A 16,669-nucleotide genomic window follows, 5' to 3' on the forward strand; every position below is an offset into this window, starting at 1 on the left:
AGGATGTGTACACCACAGCACTGTGTTCTAATTCAGTGATACAGTGGGCTGCCTCTGAGAGCCAGGCACTGAGAAGGGAAGAGGCCAGAGGCCTCAGGAAACATCCAGTATCAGCTGGTTGGGACAACATACTTAAGCAAAAAAACGCGACATAAGACAACACTCTTCCAACATAGCCTGGATGTTGGAAAATGGGTTATTGGTAAGGGCAGGTAAGTACATACACTTAGCAATAGGCCACTAACCTCCACGTAGGTCCAGTTAGGTCTCAATAAATTAAACCCAGGTCAACCCTTGGTAGCTTGGCAACGAGCGACAAGGCTTAACTTAGGAGACATATGTGTAAAGCATTTAAAAATCACAAAACAGTAAATAAGTAAAACACAATCAATATCCAACACCAATTTAAAAAATAGATTATATTTTTATCCTTAAAATGACACCAAAATGTATAAAATCGGATAAGGGGAACCGAAGATATGAATTTTTAAAGAATTAATGCTTTCTAGAGCATAGAAACAAAAAGCGCACCTCGACTAGGGCAAAGTCAAAGTTTAAGGCCAACTGCGATGGAGCCTGGCTTGGTGGGAGGCATCGTCAAAAGTTTACCTTAGGACTTCGTTTTTCAGGAGATTTTCTTCAGCGGGACCAATTCGCCAGTCCAATCCAACCTGCTGGAACTCTTCCCCAGATTCGCGTCGCGGGAGCCCTCGGTGGAGATTTTTACCTCTGTACTTAGTCGTTTTTTTGAGGTAAAAATCCTTCGATCTGGGCAAACCTGAATCTTGATCTGACGTCCTTGGAGCCCTCTTCGCATACACTTCCTGGGAGGTCCGGGTCAACTTCCTATGTTTGGACTTAGTCACTTTTTTGGACATTTTCTTCACTGAGATGCACCTGCAAGTCAGGTCGGGTCACGGTTGAGGCAAGCCGGCTAGAGTTGCCGCGGCGGGTCTGTCCCTTTATGGAGCTTTTTTCCAAAAGTTCACCAAATTTCTAGATCTTCTTTCAGATGTTCCTTTAAGGGTCTTTTGAGGTCCTCCGCTCACCCCAAGGTTCCAGAAGCTCTGAGATGCTCCATGAGGGTGTGGACTAAAACTTCCAGAATGCACCTGATACAAACTCCGTTTTGGCCACTGGGCAGTGGTCAGCTGTTTGGGTTCTTCAGGAGTTGGTGCAGGGGATTCTGGCTAGCAAGTTTTCACCTGTAGCACACAGAGAGTCCCTCCTTCAACCAGTTGAAGCCAGGCAAAGTCCTTCTTGTGGTGAAACCCAAGAGTGCAGCTGGTGCAGTCCTCCAGAGTGCAGTGTCCAGGTGCAGGTCAGACGTCCAGCAGGGCAGTCCTTCTTCTTCTGTAGTTCTTCCTTGTTGGAATATGATAGGGATCTGAGGTGTGGGTTCAGGTCTGCCAGTTTTATCCTTGCTCCTGAGTGAAAAACAGGGGTGTCCTGGTTCTCCAATCAGGGACAGGGTCCTTCCCACTGTGATGACCACTTCCTGGGAAGTGTGGCAAAAATCAACCCCAGGGAGCAACATTTCTCAAAAATCCATCATGGCTGGAAGTGATTTTTGGAGGTTACATCAGGCTGAGTCCATCCACTGGTGTGGCTAAAAATCCTAAACACACCCCTATCCTGCCCTCTCCTAATCTAATCAAGGGGGCACCTAATTGTCTGGGTTTGCAGGATGTGAGGGTGTTGCTGGGTTACTCCAAATGTCCTTCCCTGCCTTTGAAGACCGGTTTGGCAGCCCTCCCCTCTTCCTGCTTCCCCATCTGCTGAGGGGAGATCTCCTCCTCCAGGCACATCTCTTTGTGTTGAGCCAGGCCACTTCACACCTCATCCAGGCAGCATGGCCAGGTTGCCAGAGGCTGGAAAATCAGAGCAAAGCACAAAAAACACTGCAGGGCTGAAGTTGGCAACTTTTTAGGTAAAGTTTAAAACTCCTCACCTGAACCAAACTTGTGGTATCTATTACTTAAGCGGACTTTTAAAATTAAAATTAAATCTCCCCATTCTAGCCTATGAAGGCCATTCACTACAATGAGGGAAAAAACGAATTTGGCTGTTTTACCTCACCAGGGCTTCTAGAACTATTTGTTTTTTAAGGTCCCTGCTTATAGTTACATGGCTCCGAGCCCTAGGGGCACATAGGGCACACCTTAGAGGTGACTTATGTGTAAAAATAAGGTAGTTTAAGACTTTGGAACTACTTTCAATTCCAAAGTCAAATTTGCATGTAACTGTAATTTAAAAGCAGCCAGCCAGGCAGGCTTGCCTTTAAAATGACACTGGGCACCTCAGGCCTCTATGGGGGCACCACCTATGCTGGGGTCCCTAAACCTACATGCCCTACCATATACTAGGGACTTATAGGTAGGTTGACTTAGCCAATTATAATTAGCCTAATATGCATACTGATTTTACACAGAGCACGGGCCCTGGGACTGGTTAGCAGTACCCAGAGGACCATTAGAGTCAGGAAAACACCAGCAAAAAGTGAAAAATTGGGGCAAAAAGTCAGGGGGCCTCTGCAATCAGCCTTGTTTTCTCACACTGGACTACACAGATTATAAGTCACCTGAGTCACAGTTGTTGAGCACGGCTATTGGCATTCTTTTTTACACCCTGACCCTCTTTGCCTCCCCCTCCCACCTCATGAATCCTGCAACTTGGTGAACGACTGACTGTTGTGCTGTGCTACAAAAGTTAAGAGTTGGTTTGAAATCACAATCTGACTTCTGTATCCCTTCAAGCCGTTCAACGGTTATGATGACTGTTATTTGTGAAGGGCAGGAGTGGGCTTCCAAGGGAAACAAGTAAATTGTAGCCTCATTGCTTATGGAACAGAAATGGGTTTTACAGATAAACAATGACAACTCTATTAAAAAGAAGGCTATTTGTCAAGGCCATACTCCTGTGAGCGCGTCTGGCCTTATTTGGTCTTTTATATTTTATTTATAAGGGGGCACATTAGAGGTTCAATGGACCTTTTGAATACGCTTAGAGTGAATCCACCATGAACACAATTTTCTCATAACCTGACCAACAACAACATCACATATTCAACGAGTCAATTTATTAGGGAATTTGAGTCAGTAATTTTTACGCACCATGACCCATGTGGCCATGAATAACTACGCCTTTTAGTAAAATTAGAAAGTTTATTTCCCTACTATAACTATGCTAATATCACTTAGATTAGTCTCAATACCAAATGATAAGCATATACAAACAACACAGGCTGACCAAAGCGTTGAAAGAATCTCAATATAACTAATGCATTTATAATTAAACCTTTAGAAGTTACAGTGCAAATTAGTAGAACTAATAACTGAACAACAAAGATAGCATTCATCTGGATTCAACAGGTCAACAAAATCAACTGTTAGTTAATAACATTTCCAACACATTGGGCATACTAACTAATCCTCCAATTAGAATAGCATGTATGGGCTTCATGCATAAACCATTTTATTCAAAAGTTAATTTGGAAAACATCTAACTAGAGCTCTATCAAAAAAGCGGTTGGTACCTAAAAGGAAAAACAGAAACAATAGCATTTTGTTATACCTCTCCTTGATGTATGAGCAAGCTGTGATTTCTCTTTGTCAGTTGGACATCCGTCTGGTCAGCATCAGCAACGGGACAGTGGAAAGGATTGGCTCAGACATGGTTGGGCTCTAAGTTAACTGAACCACTTAAAAAATATTAAACTAATGTATCCGCATATACCATTAATAGACTAATCAATAAAGCTAAAGTTAAGAAGGAAAGACATCAGGAACCGCTCAGCTCCTGGAATGAAACTTGAACAAGACTAGAATGAAAGAATGACTGAATCGTTCTGCAAAGTGTAGTTTGGATATATTAAAATTCATAAAGCATTTTCCCATGCCATCATTAGTTAGAAAATCGTATGTTGACAGTAGGACCAATATTCTCTGAGTTCTAATACTAAAATAAAAAGACTTTCATGCGTCGATGATTGGCTCCTTTTCTCCCATTCCCATCGTCAGGTGACTTTTTTTGTTGCAATCCTAGCTGTAGTTAGTGCGGCTATTGTACAGGCCTGGGAACATCTTCGTCTCAAGCATCAAATCTACAATGTAACAACTTCTAGTACAGAACATCTCCACCAGCAGTTCTCATGAGAAAGTTTAAGACATTTAGAAATCGCTTGGTCAGCGCAGTGTATGAATAATATTAATTATTTGCTTTAACAAGACATTCTCAAACAATTATTAGGCCAGGGAACTTAACATGAGGCTTTGTCCACTAGACCCAATCCTCGTACTTAATCAAAGTTTAGTATTATTTAAGCAAATAAATAACATTAACATATTAGTATAACTCATTAATACATTTTATTCTACATGTGCACATTATTTAACTATAAATGTGAATTATTTATTCATCTTCATGCGCGTCACGGTGGCCAGTCAAGTGGGCACTTTTTCCAAGGCACACATTATTTTCTATGTTAGCCATATTCATGTACATTCTTAACTATTAATCAATACAAATGTATTAGCAATTCATTCAGCTTTTACACAACTACATTCTATAACTAGAAAGGGCAAAGGAATTAAGACAAAAACTGCTCCTCTAAGCCATACACTTACCTTGTATTAGAAAAACACACTGCTAAGAGCCTATTACTTTGCTGATGTTACACATGTCTAGAGTGAAAAGACTATGCCTATGCACACCATGAAGAATATGAACACAGAGCGACAAAGAATATATATATATATATATATATATATATATATATATATATATATATATATATATATATATATATATATATATATACATATCCCTAAAGAATGTAAAAAGCATAATATGGACAATTAACACACTGAATTGGATCAAGAGACAAATGATATTTTCTTAGAAGTAAACCACATATGTACTAAACTGTATAATCTTCAAATAATGTGACAAAAATGTCCTAGCTAACGTGGTGCAAAGTTTCAGTTCTGTTAAGGACAAGGAGGCGAGGATTACGCTTGTCTTTCTTCGTTGTTATCAACAACAGCCGTCAATAACTACAACAGACTTCATTTTCCATAACACCCAGGGACAAAAGTCACAGTTCCAACAATAAACTACCAATCAGCCAGCAACTGGACCTTTATAGTCCTGTTCCTCTGTTGACCCCTCCTCTTTCTTCCTGCGAGTGCATATTGAGAGAATCCTCCTTAATCTTGCTTTGGGGCTTCAGATCCTATGAGAAAAAGAACAAAGTGTATGAAACTGGAACCCCAACTACGTGTTTTGCAAACGAATAAACATTATGCAAGGCATCGTAAAACACTCCCACCCAGGACAATATCATGGTATGCAATTGGAAGAAGATCTATACTTACTTCAAAGACAATATTTTCAGTCACATGGTGAAAAAACAATCCTGGTGGGTTAATCCTTGCCTCTGTGTCCTTTTGAACATTCCATTGTGTTAGCTAGGAAATTTTTCATCCTATGGCAGGATTAGAGGCGAGGATTACGCTGGTTTAAAATGTATTCACGACCAGCGAAGCAATGCTGGGGACTGGTTGAAAATAAAACCTCAAATTGTATAGTCAGCGGACCAGTCCGCAGGGCTGAGGGTATCCTCCAGATGAGCTCCAAGGGAGAATGCCTTGGCAGTCATAGCGCCTCTGACAGAATGTGCTCCAAACCTTGTTGTGTCGATGCCCACTTCCTGCATAGCCCACCGGACCCATCGGGCAATTGTTGGAGAAGAGACCAACCTAAACGGCTTGCGTAGAGTAATGAGCAACTGCTATTCTCCATGGGGGCATCTTTCCTTTGTCATGGCTTCGTAAGCCTTGATGCATCTTACCATACACAGTTTTGGGGAATTTGGAAAAGAAGGGTAATTAACCAACCTGAAATCACATTTCATATGTCTAGAAATATGGAAAGAAACCCCTTCTGGGCTAAATACTCTACCTGTTTTATCCAGTGCTCTGACACATGTTGGCAAGAAATCAGGCAGAGAAGCGAAGCTAGTTTGGCTGACAGTTGCTTGCGCTAAAGGAGTCTATTGGATGACCACGATTGGAACAGATTGAGGATCTTGTTAACGCCCCATAGAACTGAGCATCTGGGTTCTGGGGGAATAGAAAGGTGAGTGTCCCGTAGAAGCTTATGCACCAAAAGATGTTCGCCTACTGGGCGATTTCCCACCTGGGAGTGGCCTACCGAAATAGCAGATATAAAAGTTGCGATTGTTCTATATGCCAGGCCCTCCAAAGTCAAAGGGGTGAGGAAATTCAGGATGTGGACAACGTCCGCCCCCATGGGATCCAAGTGTCTTGTACTGCACCAGTCCATCCATCTAGACCATGGGTACTCACAAACATTACTCCAGGGGCCAAAAGATATTGTCTGCGATGTGACCGAGGGCCACATTGATGCCAGCAAGGTGGCTGTACATAGGATGCACTGATATAATATAATGTGATGTACTAAGGTGACACAGTTCTGCATGTTAATGAAATACTCTTTGGAATTTTAAATACCTTATTACATTTTTGCTGCAGGATGCCTTTAGAAACACATTTATTTTTAAAGTTAGCTGGCGTGGGATGACTTAGTTGCTTCCTTTCTTTAACTTCAATTAACCTTTAAATAAAGGCTTGTCTTTGTAGTTAACTTCCTTCTCAGTGTTACTGTGAGATAAGAAAGCAGCAGCCCAGTGCTCCTGACCAGGGGCCGCATGTAAAGGTCACGAGGGCCGCATGCAGCCCCCGGGCCGTACTTTGAGTATCACTGATCTAGACCATGCTGACCTGTAGCGCTTGGTAGTGCTGTACACCCATGCCTTGGAAAGGAGAGATGCAGCTTGCCGCAAAAGTTCTTGAACTTCCCAGCGTCTCCTGTAATCTTCCATGCAATAAGAGCCAAGGAGTTCTCTAGTATTAAGGGATGGGGATTCCCCACTGGATATTGCAGATGACCCAAAAACATGGGTAGCGGGATTTGAGAATCCCAAGAAAGTTTCAGAAGAACTGGAGACCAGGCTTGAGATCTCCACATCAGTGTCACCAGGACGATGTCTGCTTTCTGGCGTCTGACCTGGGCAAAGAGACACATGCTCATTGCGAACAGAGGGAAGGCATAGCCGTGCTCCTGTTGCCTGTCTTGGAGAAAAGCATGTGTGGCTGTTGCCTCTGGATCTGGATGGGAACTGAAGAACTTCAGGAGCTGACGATCCAGGTGGGAGGCAAAGAGATCCACTGAGAACAGACCCCACAATTCCAAAAGGAGACAGAAGATTGATGGATGTAGATCCCACAGGCTCGTGTCCATGAGATGATGAGAGTGCCAGTTGGCTACCTGATTGGCAGCCCCCAGAAGGTGTTCTGCGGAGACGGAGATCTGATTCTGTAGACAATAGTCCCAAAAATCGCAAGCTAGGTCTGCTAAGTTTCTGGATCAAGTCCCTCCCAGATGATTTATGTATTGGACGGCTGCTATGTTATACATTTGGAGGAGGACACAGCACTATGCTCTCTCCTTGGTCCAGCAGCAGATCGCGAAAGAACCGGCTGGGAGTTTGAGACAATTTATGTGCATTGAATGCTCATGAGTGGACATGCTTCCTCCAGTGGAGAATTCCCCACACCTTGCCCCCCATCCCGAGCCACTGGCATTAGACTCTATGACTAGATCCGGAAGGGAGCTAAAGATCGCTCGTCCATTCCAGGGTTCCTTGTGAGTCAGCCACCACTGGATCTGTTCCTGGGTGTCCTCTGATGAGGGGACCACTTAAGAATATGTCAGTCCTTTCCTTAGGTGAGATGTCTTCAACCGTTGGAGGGCCCGATAATGCAGAGGACCCGGAACTATTGCCTGGATCAAGGAGGACAAGGGACCCACCACCCTTGCTAGTTGGTATGGGGAAGTGGAAGGCCGAGATGCCAGTTGACACAGTTCGTGTTTAATCTTGGTCATCTTCCTTGACAGGAGAATGAGGGTGGCATAAACTGAGTCTACACCAAAACCTAGGAACACCAGTGACTGAGAGGGGATGAGGGAAGACTTTTGTTGAGTGATGATGAAGTCTAGGGATTCCAGCAGCAAGACTGCCATTAACAGATGATGCAAGAGACATCGAGGGCATTGGTCCATGAAAAGGATATTGTCCAGGTAGACAATGAGGTGGATTCCTTTCGCTCTGAGGAACTCAACTACCAGGCGCATCACCTTGGTGAAGCACCAAGGAGCGGAGGACAGACCGAAAGGAAGAGGTGAATTTGAAAATTTTAAGTTCTCCCCCACCAAAGGATTTGAAGGAGGCAGCGGTGGGGGGGGAAGACTGGAACCAGAGGTATGCGTCCTTGAGGTCCAAGCGTGCCAGCCAGTCATTTGGAAGGAGGAGATCCTGGAGTAGGTGAATACCCTCCATTTTGAAATGTTCGGAGGCCAACCATTAGTTGAATTCCTTTAATTACTGGTCTCCAACCACCGTCTCTCTTTTCTACACTGAAGATATTGCTTAGTAAACCTGTGGAGTCAGGAACGGTCCCTTTGGCGAGAAGGTTAGCAACCTTCTTGTCCACCAGAGAGGCATGAGCTGGGGAAAAAAAACAGAGGACTCGGGCCTTGTCCTGAGAGGGGAGCTATAAAACTCTATGTGAAACCCCTGCACTGTTTGGAGGATCCAGGCGTCAGAAGTGAGAGCTTGCCAGTTGTTGAGGAAGGATTGCAGCCTGCCCCCCAGAACCTGGCCGGAACAATCTGAACGCTCAACTGAATTGGATCCCTTGGTGGGACCACCCCACCAACCTCCTTGTGCCCCTTGATACCTGGGGTAACCACTCACGGGGTAAAAGTTGCGAATTTGTAGGCATCTTGATAGTGATCCATCTTGAGGTCCTTTGCTCCGTAGGAGGCTTTGTTAACAGTGTGGCTGGCTGAACGCCCCCTGCCTCGGCCAGCCCCGGTGAACACCTGAGACATGAAAATGCGTTTTATAGACACATGCGCCTGGTCGAGAGAGTTAAAGGTCTGGACGAATTTCCCAAATTCCTGATGAAGGGATCTCTGAACAAACCCCCTTGGGCCACTGGGGGTTTGTCTCCGAGGTCACTGAGTACCCCAGTTCAAGGTTGATCTTGATCAGGAGTGAACAGTGTCATTCCATGGAGATGGCGCAATTCGCATTTCCCAGGAGAATGATAGCCCATTGGGCCCACTCCAAGAGGACCTCCGGGGAAATGAGGATTCCAGATGTTTTGGTGTCTTCTGCCATATCCAGGACCCTAGAAACAGTTTATTGTCGCAAGCCCGCCAAAAATGGTCATCAATGGGGGGGTAGGTAGTGGTATCCTTCTCCACATAGGATTCCTCAATATCACTCATTTTAGAGTTTAGTAGTGACAGTAGTATTCGTGTCCTGGAGGATGGGGGAGGACCCAGTTTAAGAGAGGGATATGAAGTGGTATTTGCCCAGACTAATAATAGTGCCCGAAGGGCCAATGACAGGGTGCAGGCCCTGCAGGACACCACTCGCTCGCTATAGTATTAAGAGCTGATGGACTCACCTGTGCGTGTTGTAAGTGCCAAAAAAATACAGACCCTCTTAGAGCCTCTTAGAGGCTCAAGCCATGGGCAGCACAATGAAGTTGTGAATCCCGGCCCAGCCGGCCGCGCTGACAGAGTTTAAAATGAACGCTGGGGTCAGGAGCACAGAGACGCGCTAGGTGCAGTGAAGCGGCTCCCTCTAGCAGCCAGGGGCTGATGCCGCAATGGCAATAGGCGCCGAAGCCTGTCAGAAGAAACACCTGACAGCTATCACGAAGGAGCAGCAAGCGTTCTCGAGGCTGCCCATAAAGCACAACCAAAGGGCAGTGGCGGCCGGCAGCTTTAGGAGGAAGGGGGGCAGGCAGGAAGCACACACACACTCATTCTTTCACACACGCACATCCATTAACAACACTAACATTCATTTTAAAAGATCACACACTCATTCTTTCACACACATGCACACACATCCATTAACAACACTCATAACATTCAAACATGCCGCACGCACCAAACATTCATTTTAAAAGATCACACACACACACACTCATTCTTTCCCACACACGCACGTATGCACATCTATTAACAACACTCATAATGTTCAAACATGCACGCACGCACCAAACATTCATTTTAAAAGACCACACACACACTTACCTTCAGCCTCGGAGGTCCTAGGAGGGTTGGGACTGCTGCCTTCCCTCAATGGCTGAACTTGGGTCAGCCAATGAGGGAAGGAAGCAGTCCCAGCCTCGTCACAGAGTGGGATGGGGTCAGTGAGACTGCTGACCCCACCCCACTCTGTGACGAAGTGTCACTGATTGTCACTCGCCCTGGGTGCTTCAGGGCTTAAACCTGAAGCACCCAGGTCGAAGTCAATGGGTGACGCTTTCCTCATCACCCAGTGGAGGGCCTCGAAGCCCCTTTGCTGAGCCAAGGAAGTCATGCCCATAGGAGCTGTGACCTTCTCAGCCCAGCAAAGTTCAGCTCAGGCAGCCAGGAGTCTGCGCAAATCAAATCACGCATGTCTGCCCCTGGCTGCCTGACCTGAACAGGAAGAGTGTCTGTCAGGCTGACCTTTGTTCACCCTGACAGACACTCTTCATGAGGTGGAAAAGGTGGGGGGGGCATGGCCCCTCTGCCCTAAAGGACGGGCTGCGCCTGCCAAAGGGAAAGATGTAATAATTATAGTCAAGAGCAGACAAGGAATACTTGACCGACAACAGTTCTTTGCCAATTATAACAACAGATACAAGGCTAATTACGAGTAGAAAAAAGCCAAGAGGCCAGAGGCACTTAACTCAGCTGCTGAGCAGTGCAGATAGAGGAGAAAGCAACAGACGCATAGGACTATAAGGGTCTAGTCACGGGCTGATTGTTTTTTGTTGTTGGTACTGTGACTTTTTTCCTTAGGTGTTATGGGAAATTGAGGGGCATATTTATACTCTGTTTGCGCCGAATGTGCATCAAAAATTTTGATGCACAATCGGCGCAAACCCTGCCCCATATTTATACTTTGACGTCCGACCCCGCGGGCGTCAAAATTCCACCATGTGCGTCATTTTTTGGAAGGGGGAACCAGCCTTTCGTTAATTATATGCAAGGTAGGCGTTCCCTTCCAAAAAATTACTTTAAGGCCTGTGCCCCATATTTATACTCTGACGTCATTTTGACACACAGGAGGGGGTGGGCCTTAAAAAACGACGCAGAGCCTGATGGGCGCCGTTTTTTAACGCCTGGGTCAGGGCAGGCGTTAAGGGACCTGTGGGCTCGGAAGGAGCCCAGAGGTGCCCTCCCCTGCCCCCAGGGACACCCCCCTGCCACCCTTGCCCACCCCAGGAGGACACCCAAGGATGGAGGGACCCATCCCAGGGAAGTTGAGGTAAGTTGGGGTAAGTATTTTTTTTCGTTTTTTTTAAGTGTCATAGGGGGGCCAGATTTGGGCCCCCCTACATGCCACTATGCCCAATGGCCATGCCCAGGGGACATAAGTCCCCTGGGCATGGCCATTGGGCAAGGGGGCATGACTCCTGTCTTTGCTAAGACAGGAGTCATGTCAATGGAGGTTGGGCGTCAAAAGAAATGGCGCAAATCCGGTTTGAGGCCTGAATTTTGCCTCAGACCTGACCTGCCCCATTTTTTGACGCACAACCCCCATTTTCCCATACGCCGGCGCTGCCTGGTGTGAGTCATTTTTTTTTAACGCACACCAGTCCGCAGCGCCGGTTAACGTCATTCCATAAATAAGGCGCCCGCATGGCGCGTTGGAATGGCGTTAGCCGCGGTAAAATTTTTGATGCACAACTGCGTTGGCGCAGTTGTGCGTCAAAAAGTATAAATATGGGCCTAAGTCTGTTGTAGTTATTGTTGGCTGCTAAAAACGAAGAAAGACGAGCCTAATCCTCGCTTCTGTGCCTGCCATAAAGAGTGCTAAAGGTTGGAGAAATCCTCCTTGAAACAATGGAATTCACGATGAATGTCTTAAAAAACAACACAATTATCCATGCTACAAGGGCAAATAATAGTGTGACTAGAAGTCATTGTAAAGACTGGGTGCAGTTTTCGCGATTGCAGAAAAAACCTCCATTTATACTACTGGTATGTTATTCTTAGTCAATGATCCATTCATTCTTTTTTAAAACAAAAATGTGTTCTGTTTGTATATTTAACACCCGTTTCTCTATTGACAAATGTCTGCGCATTTGGTATTTAATTATTTGTCAATTTGACAAAACAGTTCAATCTTCAGCTCCATTAGAGAATAAACATATGACATCTTAAATCCTTATTGATCAATCTGTAGCGAAACTTTAAAAACAAGTACTGCAACTATGAATGGGTATGTGCAGCTTGATAAAAAATGGTTGAGCGTGTTAAATAGCTGGTCTGGGTATTTTTTAGGTCGAGCGTTAGCGTTCGACCTGCTGTATACTGAAGTATACAATAGAGTGAGTTCCAAAGTTCTGATTTGTTAGTTGCAGTGTCCTTCAAAAATCCTTCTTGCTAGTGGTCAGCTCTGCCTCTTTGTCCTGCCTTTTTTCACTTTGGGAGTAGCACAAAGCACTGTGTAATTACGCTATGTCCTGTTTATCTCTTCTGTGAGGGACATTTTTTTGGCATTTGCCTGTTTCACCTCAACAGTGTGGGTGCTTGTTCAGTCCCTCCTTCCCACCAGCTCCCTATGTAAACATAAACCAACAGCAGAGGGGCGCTTCTCCAGGGCCACCTCGCCCTCGCTCTCTTCCATTTGTTATTTTCAGTCTGTCTGGCAATAAAAGTCCAGTCAGTAATTTACAACCCTATGAGCTAGAAACTCGAGCAAACACAAGACTGTTGCATTCCAAATGCTTGTTTGGAAATTACCGCAGCACATTAACGAAATCAAACACTTCCCTCAAGTGTTTTCTCAGACTGAGCACTTTCCACTTAGCTTGGCACATGAACCATGGACACTGCGCTTCAATGTAATTGTCCACCTCCCCAAGTGTTTGTTCTGAGTAATTCCCACTTAGCGTGGCACTCGATTCAAGCATGATGTGCTTCTTGTGAGTTTCTTTTAATTTAATGCATGTATATGCTTGTTGAAGTTCACCGTCGTGCATCAATAACATTAAGCACTTCCCTCAAATATTTGCTCAGACTGAGCACTTTCCACTTAGCTCGGCACAAAATTCACGGCTGCTGCAGTTCCATGTAATCGTGCACTTTTCTGAAGTGTTTTTTCAGGCCAAGCACTTCACACTTTGCGTGGCCCTCGGTTCAGGGATGCAGCGCTTTTGAAAATTTATTTTCATCTATGTGCATGCTTGTTGGGGTTCACCACCACACATTTATGAAAGCAAGCATCTCTTTCAAATGTTTGCTCACACCCAGCACTTTCCACTTATCGCGGCACACAATTCACGGCTGCAGCACTTCAATGTAATTAAGCGGTTCTCTCAAGAGTTTGTTAGTGTGTTTTATTTATGCTTTACCAGCGTGCCACATGCTTCATACATGCCGCGTTTTGCACAAATTTAGTTTAATGTGTGCTTTTTGGTGTTCACTGCTGCGCTTCTATGTAACGGTGCACTTTCCTCAAGAGTGTGTTGTGTTTCATTTATGCTTTAAACGTGCAGCACACACAACGTCAACAACATTGCTCCCCCAATATTCGTGCAAGGTATGCATTTTGAATTTGAAATTGGGAACAAGCACTACACATTTATTGCAGCACACACTTAACAGACACCAAATTCAATCATTGTGGACACATTTGGAGGATGAGCACATTTTGTTGATTCTACTCTCATTTTTGGAGTTGGCTGTGTTTGTTGGTAATACAGTCTACAAATAAGGGGGTTTATGTTAGGAGATGCTGTACTATTTCTTAATTTAAGTATGTGTTTGTAGATATTACTAAATGAAAATGTTTTGGGGATATCCTATAGGATGCCACCTTCATTTTAATCAATTATGTCCGTTTGGAAGTCTTATGTGGCACTGGGCCTAATTTAAATCCATTATTGCTGCACATTTGCTTTGTGCCGATATCCACTTTTCTTTTACATTCGTCGTTTCTAATTTATATTATGAAAATTTGGAGATGAAAAAGTAACCAACCACTTCCCACCTATCACATCACGACTTCAAGGATGCTGGACTTCATTTGACTCCATAAAGCCGAGCCATACTAACTCTATCACTCAAAATTTGAAAATGATAAGCATAGCACACGCTTCCTGGACAACACACTTTAATTTTAATAAACACTTCTGAAATGGCGACATCCTAAAATGTGTGCTTCGTTACCGCAGCACCCGCTTGATGTACGCTGCATTTCATGGCGTACTGTCTAATAATACATTTTAGGTTACATTAGGCGCAGTTGCATACTTGCACTCATGCGCATTTTAGTTTTGTGAAATTGAATGAACTTACCGTTTTTATTTCCTTAAAAGTAACTTTCACGCAAAGTTACTGCAAATGCGCCTTTGTTGTTACTAGGTCTGGCATACATTCTTGTAAACCAGTGGTTTTGCTTCCTTGGTGGCTTAACATCCTGTGTTTTAAATGCAGGTCATAAAGGTGATAACAATCTTTACTGGCATGCTAGTGACCTTCCTCCCAGATTCAAGCAGGCCCATTACAAAACAAAGATGGCTAGTATTCTACTTTCTTAGACCATCTCTGACTCCATCCTGGCGCCTGCTTCAGACAAAAGATGTGCATCTGCAATAAGCTTTCTCTTTGCAGAAGTTGTCCAAAGGCTACACTCACACTACAGTGCTTTACGAATAGGAGCAACAAATCATTTCACCACATTTAACTTCAAACGTTTTTCTTATACAATTAATACCAGTTTTACTTTTTGTCGGTCACAGGGAAATTTCTCTATCTCCATTACAATCCTGCCCAATATAGGCATACATAGCATGCCCAATGAACAACAAATAGAATATTAACAAGCTTAGGTGTATCTAACCCCTTGCTAGTTACGCCAGAACTAACAATAAGTGTTGTAGCACACAGGATAATCTGATGCTTCATTCAAACTTATAAGATCCAAAAGGTGAGACCTATTGGCTATTTGGTTCACAGCTTAGTTTAGGTTGCTGCTGTCCTTTTTCTGCCCAGTGGCAGGGACCCTCCAGGTCGATCTGAGACAGACGGGGCACCCATTAGTGCATTATAAAGTTTAAAAAGTGGTCTATATGTGCAAATTGGGGAAGTTTTGAACTTGACATGCCGTACAAATGTTTTGCAACTTATGGAGGAGTGATTGGATTTGAGCTTGTTATTTTTCTTCTGTCACGACAAATGATGGGCAAACGCAGCCACTGTGAGCAAATGCCTCTCTGGTAGGAGCAAAAGTGACAGTCTGTTTTCACGCTCTTACATTTCCATTCCCATGTTTCCTCTCTCGCATCAAAAAGTTCAAAGTTCAAACTACCTATCCCTCTCTGCCTTCCTGTCTATTCTGTGCAGCACTCATCCCATCTATCCACCATGCCACATAGTTCCACTATACAAATACACTACACACCACACAATTCTACCACACACAATTCCACAACTAGCAATTCCAAACCAATACACATAATTCCACTCCACACCACATACATTCATTCTACTCCAAACCAAAACACATGGGCAAAACACATTGTCAATTACAACACCAATAGTGCTAACTCTCGCAAATGTGAGACCTATTGCATTGGAAATGCTTGTTTTATAAAGGCCTTAACTAGCTTTTCCCCAAAGCTCACAAATGTGTCTTGGCGTCAGAGGTTTCTCCAGCATGAGACCATGTTTGGGAAGATGTACAACAATTCAGTGTTTCCTATTCCCGAAAAAAAGAGGCAATAAAACATATTTGTTTAGGTTGCTCATTATCCATGTTTCACAGATCAAAATCCACAACTGTAATGTCTGGTTAAGGATCTACTTGGATGAAGCTGAATGAAAATATTATTAGAATCCCTCCATGTTGGATTTGAAGATGCAAGGCCTGCTCTTCTGGAGAAGAGTGAAAATGTTTAGTTAATCATAGAATGTGTGGTTCCTGATGATACATGTGGACCTAAGTGGAAAGAGTTATACAAGTTCTTGCAACCACTTGTTCCACTTCAAACGATATAGGATTCTGGATGGTAGATTAACCAATATTCGTCAAATGTTACAGAGATTGGGCCTCATTACAAGTTGAGTTGTTTCACTAAGTAACCCAAGTCCCTAGTACAAGTGTGTCTGGGCCCAGAATGTTTGGGTCAGAATATTCCAAACCCAATAATACTGGCCCTTGGTGACACCCGATTTGTAGGACTTGCTGACTCAAGAGCCGACAGCAACATTGCCCACCCATGATGTCCCCTGCAGCACCACTCACCTCCCTCAATCACCCCGCCCCTGCTGGCAGTTCCACAGACACTTTCTGCGGCTCAGAGCAAGCAGAAATGTCTGTGGTTTTAGGGTCCAGTGCGCAAGTGCTCTGGCCTGTTGTAATCTCTCTGTGGGTTTTTAACCACGCTCACTCTTCCTATTCATTCTTTGTAGTGTCTGTCTTAAATGTTTCATTTTTATTGGTGCATTTTGTGAAATGTCCCTCCTTTGAGTGCTGAGTTCGCCCCCAGACGATTTCACTAAGTGA

The 16,669-nt window shown here is 44.3% G+C and overlaps 1 protein-coding gene across 1 annotated transcript in view; it reads left to right on the plus strand.

Moving 5' to 3' along the window:
* Nucleotides 1-16,669, plus strand: part of LVRN (laeverin) — a 470,465-nt gene that overhangs the window by 446,905 nt on the left and 6,891 nt on the right. The gene's annotated exons all lie outside the window — the stretch shown is intronic.

This window comes from Pleurodeles waltl, chromosome 1_1 (assembly GCF_031143425.1).
Source record: "Pleurodeles waltl isolate 20211129_DDA chromosome 1_1, aPleWal1.hap1.20221129, whole genome shotgun sequence".
NCBI lineage: Eukaryota > Metazoa > Chordata > Amphibia > Caudata > Salamandridae > Pleurodeles > Pleurodeles waltl.